Below are 12500 nucleotides of genomic sequence, written 5' to 3'. Positions count from 1 at the left end.
CCAAGATCTGCCTTCCATTTGGAGGGATTTCCTAAGTTTGTCAGCCGGCTCCTGCTTACGCTCCAGTGGCGCAATCGGTTAGCGCGCGGTACTTATATAGCAGTATGTCTGCAGAGCAATGCCGAGGTTGTGAGTTTGAGGCTCACCTGGAGCACTTCCCTTTTCTCGGTCAGTTTATTCCAGTAGGTTTTGCTTCAACGATAATGTTCATCAAGTGTGAGATTTGGTAGAAAATAGGAATAAAATAATATCCGCACACGCAGACATACCTATATTTATGTATATATTTACAAGTCAAAAGACAGATAGATTGAATGAATGAATGAATATTTGAAAAAGCCTGAAAGGAGGTGTAAGAGTTTGCTTCTGATCACAAAATATGATTTTAGTGAAGGGGGAAGAAAAAGGGCTTGGAGATGCCAGGGATTGAGCCCGGGGCCTCATACATGCAAAGCATGAGCTCTACCACGGACAGCTGCCCACCAGTTTGATGCAATTGATCCCTTTCATTTCTGAGACAACTGCTCACGTTCCAGGGTTTCATCCTGAAATGTAGCTCTTCTTTGACAGCACGCAGCACGGCAGATGAGGTGGCCGAGTGGTTAAGGCGATGGACTGCTAATCCATTGTGCTCTGCACGCGTGGGTTCGAATCCCATCCTCGTCGGCTTTTGGCACTTTTTCCTCCGTGGCCTCGGCTCTCCTTCCCTGTGCAGCTTTGACCTGCGTTTAGCTCTGTGGCACTACAGATAGCGCGTTGGACCGTGCTGAGCTGTGCTGCGTGGCGTGACTAAAAGGTTGTGGCTGAGTTCCAGCAGTCTCGCAAGATTTTCTCCTTCGTTTACACTTTAAAATTCAAATCATTTTCTTTTGTGGTTGTTTTTAATAAACAAATTGAGAACATGGAGGTGCTGCTGGGATTCGAACCCAGGATCTCCTGTTTACTAGACAGGCACTTTAACCAACTAAGCCACAGCACCCTGGCCCTGCCTGCAGCTTGCTGAAGTGAAGGGCTTTGTTGCACAGTCCCAAGATCTGCCGGCCATGTAGAGGGATTTCCTAAGTGTGTCAGCCGGCTCCTGGCTTGCTGAAGTGAAGGGCTTTGTTGCAGTCCCAAGATCTGCCTTCCATTTGGAGGGATTTCCTAAGTTTGTCAGCCGGCTCCTGCTGACGCTCCAGTGGCGCAATCGGTTAGCGCGCGGTACTTATATAGCAGTATGTCTGCAGAGCAATGCCGAGGTTGTGAGTTCGAGGCTCACCTGGAGCACTTCCCTTTTCTCGGTCAGTTTATTCCAGTAGGTTTTGCTTCAACGATAATGTTCATCAAGTGTGAGATTTGGTAGAAAATAGGAATAAAATAATATCCGCACACGCAGACATACCTATATTTATGTATATATTTACAAGTCAAAAGACAGATAGATTGAATGAATGAATGAATGAATGAATGAATATTTGAAAAAGCCTGAAAGGAGGTGTAAGAGTTTGCTTCTGATCACAAAATATGATTTTAGTGAAGGGGGAAGAAAAAGGGCTTGGAGATGCCAGGGATTGAGCCCGGGGCCTCATACATGCAAAGCATGAGCTCTACCACGGACAGCTGCCCACCAGTTTTGATGCAATTGATCCCTTTCATTTCTGAGACAACTGCTCACGTTCCAGGGTTTCATCCTGAAATGTAGCTCTTCTTTGACAGCACGCAGCACGGCAGATGAGGTGCCGAGTGGTTAAGGCGATGGACTGCTAATCCATTGTGCTCTGCACGCGTGGGTTTGAATCCCATCCTCGTCGGCTTTTGGCACTTTTTCCTCCGTGGCCTCGGCTCTCCTTCCCTGTGCAGCTTTGACCTGCGTTTAGCTCTGTGGCACTACAGATAGCGCGTTGGACCGTGCTGAGCTGTGCTGCGTGGTGTGACTAAAAGGTTGTGGCTGAGTTCCAGCAGTCTCGCAAGATTTTCTCCTTCGTTTACACTTTAAAATTCAAATCATTTTCTTTTGTGGTTGTTTTTAATAAACAAATTGAGAACATGGAGGTGCTGCTGGGATTCGAACCCAGGATCTCCTGTTTACTAGACAGGCACTTTAACCAACTAAGCCACAGCACCCTGGCCCTGCCTGCAGCTTGCTGAAGTGAAGGGCTTTGTTGCACAGTCCCAAGATCTGCCGGCCATGTAGAGGGATTTCCTAAGTGTGTCAGCCGGCTCCTGGCTTGCTGAAGTGAAGGGCTTTGTTGCAGTCCCAAGATCTGCCTTCCATTTGGAGGGATTTCCTAAGTTTGTCAGCCGGCTCCTGCTGACGCTCCAGTGGCGCAATCGGTTAGCGCGCGGTACTTATATAGCAGTATGTCTGCAGAGCAATGCCGAGGTTGTGAGTTCGAGGCTCACCTGGAGCACTTCCCTTTTCTCGGTCAGTTTATTCCAGTAGGTTTTGCTTCAACGATAATGTTCATCAAGTGTGAGATTTGGTAGAAAATAGGAATAAAATAATATCCGCACACGCAGACATACCTATATTTATGTATATATTTTACAAGTCAAAAGACAGATAGATTGAATGAATGAATGAATGAATGAATGAATATTTGAAAAAGCCTGAAAGGAGGTTAAGAGTTTGCTTCTGATCACAAAATATGATTTTAGTGAAGGGGGAAGAAAAAGGGCTTGGAGATGCCAGGGATTGAGCCCGGGGCCTCATACATGCAAAGCATGAGCTCTACCACGGACAGCTGCCCACCAGTTTGATGCAATTGATCCCTTTCATTTCTGAGACAACTGCTCACGTTCCAGGGTTTCATCCTGAAATGTAGCTCTTCTTTGACAGCACGCAGCACGGCAGATGAGGTGGCCGAGTGGTTAAGGCGATGGACTGCTAATCCATTGTGCTCTGCACGCGTGGGTTTGAATCCCATCCTCGTCGGCTTTTGGCACTTTTTCCTCCGTGGCCTCGGCTCTCCTTCCCTGTGCAGCTTTGACCTGCGTTTAGCTCTGTGGCACTACAGATAGCGCGTTGGACCGTGCTGAGCTGTGCTGCGTGGTGTGACTAAAAGGTTGTGGCTGAGTTCCAGCAGTCTCGCAAGATTTTCTCCTTCGTTTACACTTTAAAATTCAAATCATTTTCTTTTGTGGTTGTTTTTAATAAACAAATTGAGAACATGGAGGTGCTGCTGGGATTCGAACCCAGGATCTCCTGTTTACTAGACAGGCACTTTAACCAACTAAGCCACAGCACCCTGGCCCTGCCTGCAGCTTGCTGAAGTGAAGGGCTTTGTTGCACAGTCCCAAGATCTGCCGGCCATGTAGAGGGATTTCCTAAGTGTGTCAGCCGGCTCCTGGCTTGCTGAAGTGAAGGGCTTTGTTGCAGTCCCAAGATCTGCCTTCCATTTGGAGGGATTTCCTAAGTTTGTCAGCCGGCTCCTGCTGACGCTCCAGTGGCGCAATCGGTTAGCGCGCGGTACTTATATAGCAGTATGTCCTGCAGAGCAATGCCGAGGTTGTGAGTTCGAGGCTCACCTGGAGCACTTCCCTTTCTCGGTCAGTTTATTCCAGTAGGTTTTGCTTCAACGATAATGTTCATCAAGTGTGAGATTTGGTAGAAAATAGGAATAAAATAATATCCGCACACGCAGACATACCTATATTTATGTATATATTTACAAGTCAAAAGACAGATAGATTGAATGAATGAATGAATATTTGAAAAAGCCTGAAAGGAGGTGTAAGAGTTTGCTTCTGATCACAAAATATGATTTTAGTGAAGGGGGAAGAAAAAGGGCTTGGAGATGCCAGGGATTGAGCCCGGGGCCTCATACATGCAAAGCATGAGCTCTACCACGGACAGCTGCCCACCAGTTTGATGCAATTGATCCCTTTCATTTCTGAGACAACTGCTCACGTTCCAGGGTTTCATCCTGAAATGTAGCTCTTCTTTGACAGCACGCAGCACGGCAGATGAGGTGGCCGAGTGGTTAAGGCGATGGACTGCTAATCCATTGTGCTCTGCACGCGTGGGTTCGAATCCCATCCTCGTCGGCTTTTGGCACTTTTTCCTCCGTGGCCTCGGCTCTCCTTCCCTGTGCAGCTTTGACCTGCGTTTAGCTCTGTGGCACTACAGATAGCGCGTTGGACCGTGCTGAGCTGTGCTGCGTGGCGTGACTAAAAGGTTGTGGCTGAGTTCCAGCAGTCTCGCAAGATTTTCTCCTTCGTTTACACTTTAAAATTCAAATCATTTTCTTTTGTGGTTGTTTTTAATAAACAAATTGAGAACATGGAGGTGCTGCTGGGATTCGAACCCAGGATCTCCTGTTTACTAGACAGGCACTTTAACCAACTAAGCCACAGCACCCTGGCCCTGCCTGCAGCTTGCTGAAGTGAAGGGCTTTGTTGCACAGTCCCAAGATCTGCCGGCCATGTAGAGGGATTTCCTAAGTGTGTCAGCCGGCTCCTGGCTTGCTGAAGTGAAGGGCTTTGTTGCAGTCCCAAGATCTGCCTTCCATTTGGAGGGATTTCCTAAGTTTGTCAGCCGGCTCCTGCTGACGCTCCAGTGGCGCAATCGGTTAGCGCGCGGTACTTATATAGCAGTATGTCTGCAGAGCAATGCCGAGGTTGTGAGTTCGAGGCTCACCTGGAGCACTTCCCTTTTCTCGGTCAGTTTATTCCAGTAGGTTTTGCTTCAACGATAATGTTCATCAAGTGTGAGATTTGGTAGAAAATAGGAATAAAAATAATATCCGCACACGCAGACATACCTATATTTATGTATATATTTACAAGTCAAAAGACAGATAGATTGAATGAATGAATGAATGAATGAATGAATATTTGAAAAAGCCTGAAAGGAGGTGTAAGAGTTTGCTTCTGATCACAAAATATGATTTTAGTGAAGGGGGAAGAAAAAGGGCTTGGAGATGCCAGGGATTGAGCCCGGGGCCTCATACATGCAAAGCATGAGCTCTACCACGGACAGCTGCCCACCAGTTTGATGCAATTGATCCCTTTCATTTCTGAGACAACTGCTCACGTTCCAGGGTTTCATCCTGAAATGTAGCTCTTCTTTGACAGCACGCAGCACGGCAGATGAGGTGGCCGAGTGGTTAAGGCGATGGACTGCTAATCCATTGTGCTCTGCACGCGTGGGTTTGAATCCCATCCTCGTCGGCTTTTGGCACTTTTTCCTCCGTGGCCTCGGCTCTCCTTCCCTGTGCAGCTTTGACCTGCGTTTAGCTCTGTGGCACTACAGATAGCGCGTTGGACCGTGCTGAGCTGTGCTGCGTGGTGTGACTAAAAGGTTGTGGCTGAGTTCCAGCAGTCTCGCAAGATTTTCTCCTTCGTTTACACTTTAAAATTCAAATCATTTTCTTTTGTGGTTGTTTTTAATAAACAAATTGAGAACATGGAGGTGCTGCTGGGATTCGAACCCAGGATCTCCTGTTTACTAGACAGGCACTTTAACCAACTAAGCCACAGCACCCTGGCCCTGCCTGCAGCTTGCTGAAGTGAAGGGCTTTGTTGCACAGTCCCAAGATCTGCCGGCCATGTAGAGGGATTTCCTAAGTGTGTCAGCCGGCTCCTGCTTGCTGAAGTGAAGGGCTTTGTTGCAGTCCCAAGATCTGCCTTCCATTTGGAGGGATTTCCTAAGTTTGTCAGCCGGCTCCTGCTGACGCTCCAGTGGCGCAATCGGTTAGCGCGCGGTACTTATATAGCAGTATGTCTGCAGAGCAATGCCGAGGTTGTGAGTTCGAGGCTCACCTGGAGCACTTCCCTTTTCTCGGTCAGTTTATTCCAGTAGGTTTTGCTTCAACGATAATGTTCATCAAGTGTGAGATTTGGTAGAAAATAGGAATAAAATAATATCCGCACACGCAGACATACCTATATTTATGTATATATTTACAAGTCAAAAGACAGATAGATTGAATGAATGAATGAATGAATGAATGAATATTTGAAAAAGCCTGAAAGGAGGTGTAAGAGTTTGCTTCTGATCACAAAATATGATTTTAGTGAAGGGGAAGAAAAAGGGCTTGGAGATGCCAGGGATTGAGCCCGGGGCCTCATACATGCAAAGCATGAGCTCTACCACGGACAGCTGCCCACCAGTTTGATGCAATTGATCCCTTTCATTTCTGAGACAACTGCTCACGTTCCAGGGTTTCATCCTGAAATGTAGCTCTTCTTTGACAGCACGCAGCACGGCAGATGAGGTGGCCGAGTGGTTAAGGCGATGGACTGCTAATCCATTGTGCTCTGCACGCGTGGGTTTGAATCCCATCCTCGTCGGCTTTTGGCACTTTTTCCTCCGTGGCCTCGGCTCTCCTTCCCTGTGCAGCTTTGACCTGCGTTTAGCTCTGTGGCACTACAGATAGCGCGTTGGACCGTGCTGAGCTGTGCTGCGTGGTGTGACTAAAAGGTTGTGGCTGAGTTCCAGCAGTCTCGCAAGATTTTCTCCTTCGTTTACACTTTAAAATTCAAATCATTTTCTTTTGTGGTTGTTTTTAATAAACAAATTGAGAACATGGAGGTGCTGCTGGGATTCGAACCCAGGATCTCCTGTTTACTAGACAGGCACTTTAACCAACTAAGCCACAGCACCCTGGCCCTGCCTGCAGCTTGCTGAAGTGAAGGGCTTTGTTGCACAGTCCCAAGATCTGCCGGCCATGTAGAGGGATTTCCTAAGTGTGTCAGCCGGCTCCTGGCTTGCTGAAGTGAAGGGCTTTGTTGCAGTCCCAAGATCTGCCTTCCATTTGGAGGGATTTCCTAAGTTTGTCAGCCGGCTCCTGCTGACGCTCCAGTGGCGCAATCGGTTAGCGCGCGGTACTTATATAGCAGTATGTCTGCAGAGCAATGCCGAGGTTGTGAGTTCGAGGCTCACCTGGAGCACTTCCCTTTTCTCGGTCAGTTTATTCCAGTAGGTTTTGCTTCAACGATAATGTTCATCAAGTGTGAGATTTGGTAGAAAATAGGAATAAAATAATATCCGCACACGCAGACATACCTATATTTATGTATATATTTACAAGTCAAAAGACAGATAGATTGAAAATGAATGAATGAATATTTGAAAAAGCCTGAAAGGAGGTGTAAGAGTTTGCTTCTGATCACAAAATATGATTTTAGTGAAGGGGGAAGAAAAAGGGCTTGGAGATGCCAGGGATTGAGCCCGGGGCCTCATACATGCAAAGCATGAGCTCTACCACGGACAGCTGCCCACCAGTTTGATGCAATTGATCCCTTTCATTTCTGAGACAACTGCTCACGTTCCAGGTTTCATCCTGAAATGTAGCTCTTCTTTGACAGCACGCAGCACGGCAGATGAGGTGGCCGAGTGGTTAAGGCGATGGACTGCTAATCCATTGTGCTCTGCACGCGTGGGTTCGAATCCCATCCTCGTCGGCTTTTGGCACTTTTTCCTCCGTGGCCTCGGCTCTCCTTCCCTGTGCAGCTTTGACCTGCGTTTAGCTCTGTGGCACTACAGATAGCGCGTTGGACCGTGCTGAGCTGTGCTGCGTGGCGTGACTAAAAGGTTGTGGCTGAGTTCCAGCAGTCTCGCAAGATTTTCTCCTTCGTTTACACTTTAAAATTCAAATCATTTTCTTTTGTGGTTGTTTTTAATAAACAAATTGAGAACATGGAGGTGCTGCTGGGATTCGAACCCAGGATCTCCTGTTTACTAGACAGGCACTTTAACCAACTAAGCCACAGCACCCTGGCCCTGCCTGCAGCTTGCTGAAGTGAAGGGCTTTGTTGCACAGTCCCAAGATCTGCCGGCCATGTAGAGGGATTTCCTAAGTGTGTCAGCCGGCTCCTGGCTTGCTGAAGTGAAGGGCTTTGTTGCAGTCCCAAGATCTGCCTTCCATTTGGAGGGATTTCCTAAGTTTGTCAGCCGGCTCCTGCTGACGCTCCAGTGGCGCAATCGGTTAGCGCGCGGTACTTATATAGCAGTATGTCTGCAGAGCAATGCCGAGGTTGTGAGTTCGAGGCTCACCTGGAGCACTTCCCTTTTCTCGGTCAGTTTATTCCAGTAGGTTTTGCTTCAACGATAATGTTCATCAAGTGTGAGATTTGGTAGAAAATAGGAATAAAATAATATCCGCACACGCAGACATACCTATATTTATGTATATATTTACAAGTCAAAAGACAGATAGATTGAATGAATGAATGAATGAATGAATGAATATTTGAAAAAGCCTGAAAGGAGGTGTAAGAGTTTGCTTCTGATCACAAAATATGATTTTAGTGAAGGGGGAAGAAAAAGGGCTTGGAGATGCCAGGGATTGAGCCCGGGGCCTCATACATGCAAAGCATGAGCTCTACCACGGACAGCTGCCCACCAGTTTGATGCAATTGATCCCTTTCATTTCTGAGACAACTGCTCACGTTCCAGGGTTTCATCCTGAAATGTAGCTCTTCTTTGACAGCACGCAGCACGGCAGATGAGGTGGCCGAGTGGTTAAGGCGATGGACTGCTAATCCATTGTGCTCTGCACGCGTGGGTTTGAATCCCATCCTCGTCGGCTTTTGGCACTTTTTCCTCCGTGGCCTCGGCTCTCCTTCCCTGTGCAGCTTTGACCTGCGTTTAGCTCTGTGGCACTACAGATAGCGCGTTGGACCGTGCTGAGCTGTGCTGCGTGGTGTGACTAAAAGGTTGTGGCTGAGTTCCAGCAGTCTCGCAAGATTTTCTCCTTCGTTTACACTTTAAAATTCAAATCATTTTCTTTTGTGGTTGTTTTTAATAAACAAATTGAGAACATGGAGGTGCTGCTGGATTCGAACCCAGGATCTCCTGTTTACTAGACAGGCACTTTAACCAACTAAGCCACAGCACCCTGGCCCTGCCTGCAGCTTGCTGAAGTGAAGGGCTTTGTTGCACAGTCCCAAGATCTGCCGGCCATGTAGAGGGATTTCCTAAGTGTGTCAGCCGGCTCCTGGCTTGCTGAAGTGAAGGGCTTTGTTGCAGTCCCAAGATCTGCCTTCCATTTGGAGGGATTTCCTAAGTTTGTCAGCCGGCTCCTGCTGACGCTCCAGTGGCGCAATCGGTTAGCGCGCGGTACTTATATAGCAGTATGTCTGCAGAGCAATGCCGAGGTTGTGAGTTCGAGGCTCACCTGGAGCACTTCCCTTTTCTCGGTCAGTTTATTCCAGTAGGTTTTGCTTCAACGATAATGTTCATCAAGTGTGAGATTTGGTAGAAAATAGGAATAAAATAATATCCGCACACGCAGACATACCTATATTTATGTATATATTTACAAGTCAAAAGACAGATAGATTGAATGAATGAATGAATATTTGAAAAAGCCTGAAAGGAGGTGTAAGAGTTTGCTTCTGATCACAAAATATGATTTTAGTGAAGGGGGAAGAAAAAGGGCTTGGAGATGCCAGGGATTGAGCCCGGGGCCTCATACATGCAAAGCATGAGCTCTACCACGGACAGCTGCCCACCAGTTTGATGCAATTGATCCCTTTCATTTCTGAGACAACTGCTCACGTTCCAGGGTTTCATCCTGAAATGTAGCTCTTCTTTGACAGCACGCAGCACGGCAGATGAGGTGGCCGAGTGGTTAAGGCGATGGACTGCTAATCCATTGTGCTCTGCACGCGTGGGTTCGAATCCCATCCTCGTCGGCTTTTGGCACTTTTTCCTCCGTGGCCTCGGCTCTCCTTCCCTGTGCAGCTTTGACCTGCGTTTAGCTCTGTGGCACTACAGATAGCGCGTTGGACCGTGCTGAGCTGTGCTGCGTGGCGTGACTAAAAGGTTGTGGCTGAGTTCCAGCAGTCTCGCAAGATTTTCTCCTTCGTTTACACTTTAAAATTCAAATCATTTTCTTTTGTGGTTGTTTTTAATAAACAAATTGAGAACATGGAGGTGCTGCTGGGATTCGAACCCAGGATCTCCTGTTTACTAGACAGGCACTTTAACCAACTAAGCCACAGCACCCTGGCCCTGCCTGCAGCTTGCTGACGTGAAGGGCTTTGTTGCACAGTCCCAAGATCTGCCGGCCATGTAGAGGGATTTCCTAAGTGTGTCAGCCGGCTCCTGGCTTGCTGAAGTGAAGGGCTTTGTTGCAGTCCCAAGATCTGCCTTCCATTTGGAGGGATTTCCTAAGTTTGTCAGCCGGCTCCTGCTGACGCTCCAGTGGCGCAATCGGTTAGCGCGCGGTACTTATATAGCAGTATGTCTGCAGAGCAATGCCGAGGTTGTGAGTTCGAGGCTCACCTGAAGCACTTCCCTTTTCTCGGTCAGTTTATTCCAGTAGGTTTTGCTTCAACGATAATGTTCATCAAGTGTGAGATTTGGTAGAAAATAGGAATAAAATAATATCCGCACACGCAGACATACCTATATTTATGTATATATTTACAAGTCAAAAGACAGATAGATTGAATGAATGAATGAATGAATGAATGAATATTTGAAAAAGCCTGAAAGGAGGTGTAAGAGTTTGCTTCTGATCACAAAATATGATTTTAGTGAAGGGGGAAGAAAAAGGGCTTGGAGATGCCAGGGATTGAGCCCGGGGCCTCATACATGCAAAGCATGAGCTCTACCACGGACAGCTGCCCACCAGTTTGATGCAATTGATCCCTTTCATTTCTGAGACAACTGCTCACGTTCCAGGGTTTCATCCTGAAATGTAGCTCTTCTTTGACAGCACGCAGCACGGCAGATGAGGTGGCCGAGTGGTTAAGGCGATGGACTGCTAATCCATTGTGCTCTGCACGCGTGGGTTCGAATCCCATCCTCGTCGGCTTTTGGCACTTTTTCCTCCGTGGCCTCGGCTCTCCTTCCCTGTGCAGCTTTGACCTGCGTTTAGCTCTGTGGCACTACAGATAGCGCGTTGGACCGTGCTGAGCTGTGCTGCGTGGCGTGACTAAAAGGTTGTGGCTGAGTTCCAGCAGTCTCGCAAGATTTTCTCCTTCGTTTACACTTTAAAATTCAAATCATTTTCTTTTGTGGTTGTTTTTAATAAACAAATTGAGAACATGGAGGTGCTGCTGGGATTCGAACCCAGGATCTCCTGTTTACTAGACAGGCACTTTAACCAACTAAGCCACAGCACCCTGGCCCTGCCTGCAGCTTGCTGAAGTGAAGGGCTTTGTTGCACAGTCCCAAGATCTGCCGGCCATGTAGAGGGATTTCCTAAGTGTGTCAGCCGGCTCCTGGCTTGCTGAAGTGAAGGGCTTTGTTGCAGTCCCAAGATCTGCCTTCCATTTGGAGGGATTTCCTAAGTTTGTCAGCCGGCTCCTGCTGACGCTCCAGTGGCGCAATCGGTTAGCGCGCGGTACTTATATAGCAGTATGTCTGCAGAGCAATGCCGAGGTTGTGAGTTCGAGGCTCACCTGGAGCACTTCCCTTTTCTCGGTCAGTTTATTCCAGTAGGTTTTGCTTCAACGATAATGTTCATCAAGTGTGAGATTTGGTAGAAAATAGGAATAAAATAATATCCGCACACGCAGACATACCTATATTTATGTATATATTTACAAGTCAAAAGACAGATAGATTGAATGAATGAATGAATATTTGAAAAAGCCTGAAAGGAGGTGTAAGAGTTTGCTTCTGATCACAAAATATGATTTTAGTGAAGGGGGAAGAAAAAGGGCTTGGAGATGCCAGGGATTGAGCCCGGGGCCTCATACATGCAAAGCATGAGCTCTACCACGGACAGCTGCCCACCAGTTTGATGCAATTGATCCCTTTCATTTCTGAGACAACTGCTCACGTTCCAGGGTTTCATCCTGAAATGTAGCTCTTCTTTGACAGCACGCAGCACGGCAGATGAGGTGGCCGAGTGGTTAAGGCGATGGACTGCTAATCCATTGTGCTCTGCACGCGTGGGTTCGAATCCCATCCTCGTCGGCTTTTGGCACTTTTTCCTCCGTGGCCTCGGCTCTCCTTCCCTGTGCAGCTTTGACCTGCGTTTAGCTCTGTGGCACTACAGATAGCGCGTTGGACCGTGCTGAGCTGTGCTGCGTGGCGTGACTAAAAGGTTGTGGCTGAGTTCCAGCAGTCTCGCAAGATTTTCTCCTTCGTTTACACTTTAAAATTCAAATCATTTTCTTTTGTGGTTGTTTTTAATAAACAAATTGAGAACATGGAAGTGCTGCTGGGATTCGAACCCAGGATCTCCTGTTTACTAGACAGGCACTTTAACCAACTAAGCCACAGCACCCTGGCCCTGCCTGCAGCTTGCTGACGTGAAGGGCTTTGTTGCACAGTCCCAAGATCTGCCGGCCATGTAGAGGGATTTCCTAAGTGTGTCAGCCGGCTCCTGGCTTGCTGAAGTGAAGGGCTTTGTTGCAGTCCCAAGATCTGCCTTCCATTTGGAGGGATTTCCTAAGTTTGTCAGCCGGCTCCTGCTGACGCTCCAGTGGCGCAATCGGTTAGCGCGCGGTACTTATATAGCAGTATGTCTGCAGAGCAATGCCGAGGTTGTGAGTTCGAGGCTCACCTGAAGCACTTCCCTTTTCTCGGTCAGTTTATTCCAGTAGGTTTTGCTTCA

At 47.6% G+C, this 12500-nt stretch overlaps 1 protein-coding gene and 34 non-coding genes across 35 annotated transcripts in view; 24 read left to right on the top strand and 11 right to left on the bottom strand.

Moving 5' to 3' along the window:
• LOC131707274 (uncharacterized) overlaps positions 1-12500 on the top strand; it is a 118379-nt gene that overhangs the window by 51253 nt on the left and 54626 nt on the right. The gene's annotated exons all lie outside the window — the stretch shown is intronic.
• Positions 60-154, top strand: trnai-uau (transfer RNA isoleucine (anticodon UAU)). The gene is made up of 2 exons: positions 60-97; positions 119-154. It is a non-coding gene; the product is annotated as a tRNA-Ile (tRNA).
• trnas-gcu (transfer RNA serine (anticodon GCU)) lies at positions 585-666 on the top strand. Its single transcript has one exon. It is a non-coding gene; the product is annotated as a tRNA-Ser (tRNA).
• trnat-agu (transfer RNA threonine (anticodon AGU)) lies at positions 906-979 on the bottom strand. The gene has a single exon. It is a non-coding gene; the product is annotated as a tRNA-Thr (tRNA).
• trnai-uau (transfer RNA isoleucine (anticodon UAU)) lies at positions 1172-1266 on the top strand. The gene is made up of 2 exons: positions 1172-1209; positions 1231-1266. It is a non-coding gene; the product is annotated as a tRNA-Ile (tRNA).
• Positions 1710-1790, top strand: trnas-gcu (transfer RNA serine (anticodon GCU)). Its single transcript has one exon. It is a non-coding gene; the product is annotated as a tRNA-Ser (tRNA).
• On the bottom strand, positions 2030-2103 carry trnat-agu (transfer RNA threonine (anticodon AGU)). Its single transcript has one exon. It is a non-coding gene; the product is annotated as a tRNA-Thr (tRNA).
• trnai-uau (transfer RNA isoleucine (anticodon UAU)) lies at positions 2296-2390 on the top strand. Its single transcript has 2 exons — positions 2296-2333; positions 2355-2390. It is a non-coding gene; the product is annotated as a tRNA-Ile (tRNA).
• On the top strand, positions 2833-2914 carry trnas-gcu (transfer RNA serine (anticodon GCU)). The gene has a single exon. It is a non-coding gene; the product is annotated as a tRNA-Ser (tRNA).
• Positions 3154-3227, bottom strand: trnat-agu (transfer RNA threonine (anticodon AGU)). The gene has a single exon. It is a non-coding gene; the product is annotated as a tRNA-Thr (tRNA).
• trnai-uau (transfer RNA isoleucine (anticodon UAU)) lies at positions 3420-3515 on the top strand. The gene is made up of 2 exons: positions 3420-3457; positions 3480-3515. It is a non-coding gene; the product is annotated as a tRNA-Ile (tRNA).
• trnas-gcu (transfer RNA serine (anticodon GCU)) lies at positions 3945-4026 on the top strand. Its single transcript has one exon. It is a non-coding gene; the product is annotated as a tRNA-Ser (tRNA).
• Positions 4266-4339, bottom strand: trnat-agu (transfer RNA threonine (anticodon AGU)). Its single transcript has one exon. It is a non-coding gene; the product is annotated as a tRNA-Thr (tRNA).
• On the top strand, positions 4532-4626 carry trnai-uau (transfer RNA isoleucine (anticodon UAU)). The gene is made up of 2 exons: positions 4532-4569; positions 4591-4626. It is a non-coding gene; the product is annotated as a tRNA-Ile (tRNA).
• On the top strand, positions 5070-5151 carry trnas-gcu (transfer RNA serine (anticodon GCU)). The gene has a single exon. It is a non-coding gene; the product is annotated as a tRNA-Ser (tRNA).
• On the bottom strand, positions 5391-5464 carry trnat-agu (transfer RNA threonine (anticodon AGU)). The gene has a single exon. It is a non-coding gene; the product is annotated as a tRNA-Thr (tRNA).
• trnai-uau (transfer RNA isoleucine (anticodon UAU)) lies at positions 5656-5750 on the top strand. The gene is made up of 2 exons: positions 5656-5693; positions 5715-5750. It is a non-coding gene; the product is annotated as a tRNA-Ile (tRNA).
• On the top strand, positions 6192-6273 carry trnas-gcu (transfer RNA serine (anticodon GCU)). The gene has a single exon. It is a non-coding gene; the product is annotated as a tRNA-Ser (tRNA).
• trnat-agu (transfer RNA threonine (anticodon AGU)) lies at positions 6513-6586 on the bottom strand. The gene has a single exon. It is a non-coding gene; the product is annotated as a tRNA-Thr (tRNA).
• On the top strand, positions 6779-6873 carry trnai-uau (transfer RNA isoleucine (anticodon UAU)). The gene is made up of 2 exons: positions 6779-6816; positions 6838-6873. It is a non-coding gene; the product is annotated as a tRNA-Ile (tRNA).
• On the top strand, positions 7305-7386 carry trnas-gcu (transfer RNA serine (anticodon GCU)). The gene has a single exon. It is a non-coding gene; the product is annotated as a tRNA-Ser (tRNA).
• On the bottom strand, positions 7626-7699 carry trnat-agu (transfer RNA threonine (anticodon AGU)). Its single transcript has one exon. It is a non-coding gene; the product is annotated as a tRNA-Thr (tRNA).
• Positions 7892-7986, top strand: trnai-uau (transfer RNA isoleucine (anticodon UAU)). Its single transcript has 2 exons — positions 7892-7929; positions 7951-7986. It is a non-coding gene; the product is annotated as a tRNA-Ile (tRNA).
• On the top strand, positions 8429-8510 carry trnas-gcu (transfer RNA serine (anticodon GCU)). The gene has a single exon. It is a non-coding gene; the product is annotated as a tRNA-Ser (tRNA).
• On the bottom strand, positions 8750-8822 carry trnat-agu (transfer RNA threonine (anticodon AGU)). The gene has a single exon. It is a non-coding gene; the product is annotated as a tRNA-Thr (tRNA).
• trnai-uau (transfer RNA isoleucine (anticodon UAU)) lies at positions 9015-9109 on the top strand. The gene is made up of 2 exons: positions 9015-9052; positions 9074-9109. It is a non-coding gene; the product is annotated as a tRNA-Ile (tRNA).
• On the top strand, positions 9540-9621 carry trnas-gcu (transfer RNA serine (anticodon GCU)). Its single transcript has one exon. It is a non-coding gene; the product is annotated as a tRNA-Ser (tRNA).
• trnat-agu (transfer RNA threonine (anticodon AGU)) lies at positions 9861-9934 on the bottom strand. Its single transcript has one exon. It is a non-coding gene; the product is annotated as a tRNA-Thr (tRNA).
• trnai-uau (transfer RNA isoleucine (anticodon UAU)) lies at positions 10127-10221 on the top strand. Its single transcript has 2 exons — positions 10127-10164; positions 10186-10221. It is a non-coding gene; the product is annotated as a tRNA-Ile (tRNA).
• Positions 10664-10745, top strand: trnas-gcu (transfer RNA serine (anticodon GCU)). The gene has a single exon. It is a non-coding gene; the product is annotated as a tRNA-Ser (tRNA).
• On the bottom strand, positions 10985-11058 carry trnat-agu (transfer RNA threonine (anticodon AGU)). Its single transcript has one exon. It is a non-coding gene; the product is annotated as a tRNA-Thr (tRNA).
• Positions 11251-11345, top strand: trnai-uau (transfer RNA isoleucine (anticodon UAU)). The gene is made up of 2 exons: positions 11251-11288; positions 11310-11345. It is a non-coding gene; the product is annotated as a tRNA-Ile (tRNA).
• trnas-gcu (transfer RNA serine (anticodon GCU)) lies at positions 11776-11857 on the top strand. The gene has a single exon. It is a non-coding gene; the product is annotated as a tRNA-Ser (tRNA).
• On the bottom strand, positions 12097-12170 carry trnat-agu (transfer RNA threonine (anticodon AGU)). Its single transcript has one exon. It is a non-coding gene; the product is annotated as a tRNA-Thr (tRNA).
• trnai-uau (transfer RNA isoleucine (anticodon UAU)) lies at positions 12363-12457 on the top strand. Its single transcript has 2 exons — positions 12363-12400; positions 12422-12457. It is a non-coding gene; the product is annotated as a tRNA-Ile (tRNA).

Source organism: Acipenser ruthenus, chromosome 39 (genome assembly GCF_902713425.1).
Source record: "Acipenser ruthenus chromosome 39, fAciRut3.2 maternal haplotype, whole genome shotgun sequence".
NCBI classification, from domain to species: domain Eukaryota; kingdom Metazoa; phylum Chordata; class Actinopteri; order Acipenseriformes; family Acipenseridae; genus Acipenser; species Acipenser ruthenus.
This window is presented reverse-complemented; position numbering and strand designations above follow the sequence as displayed.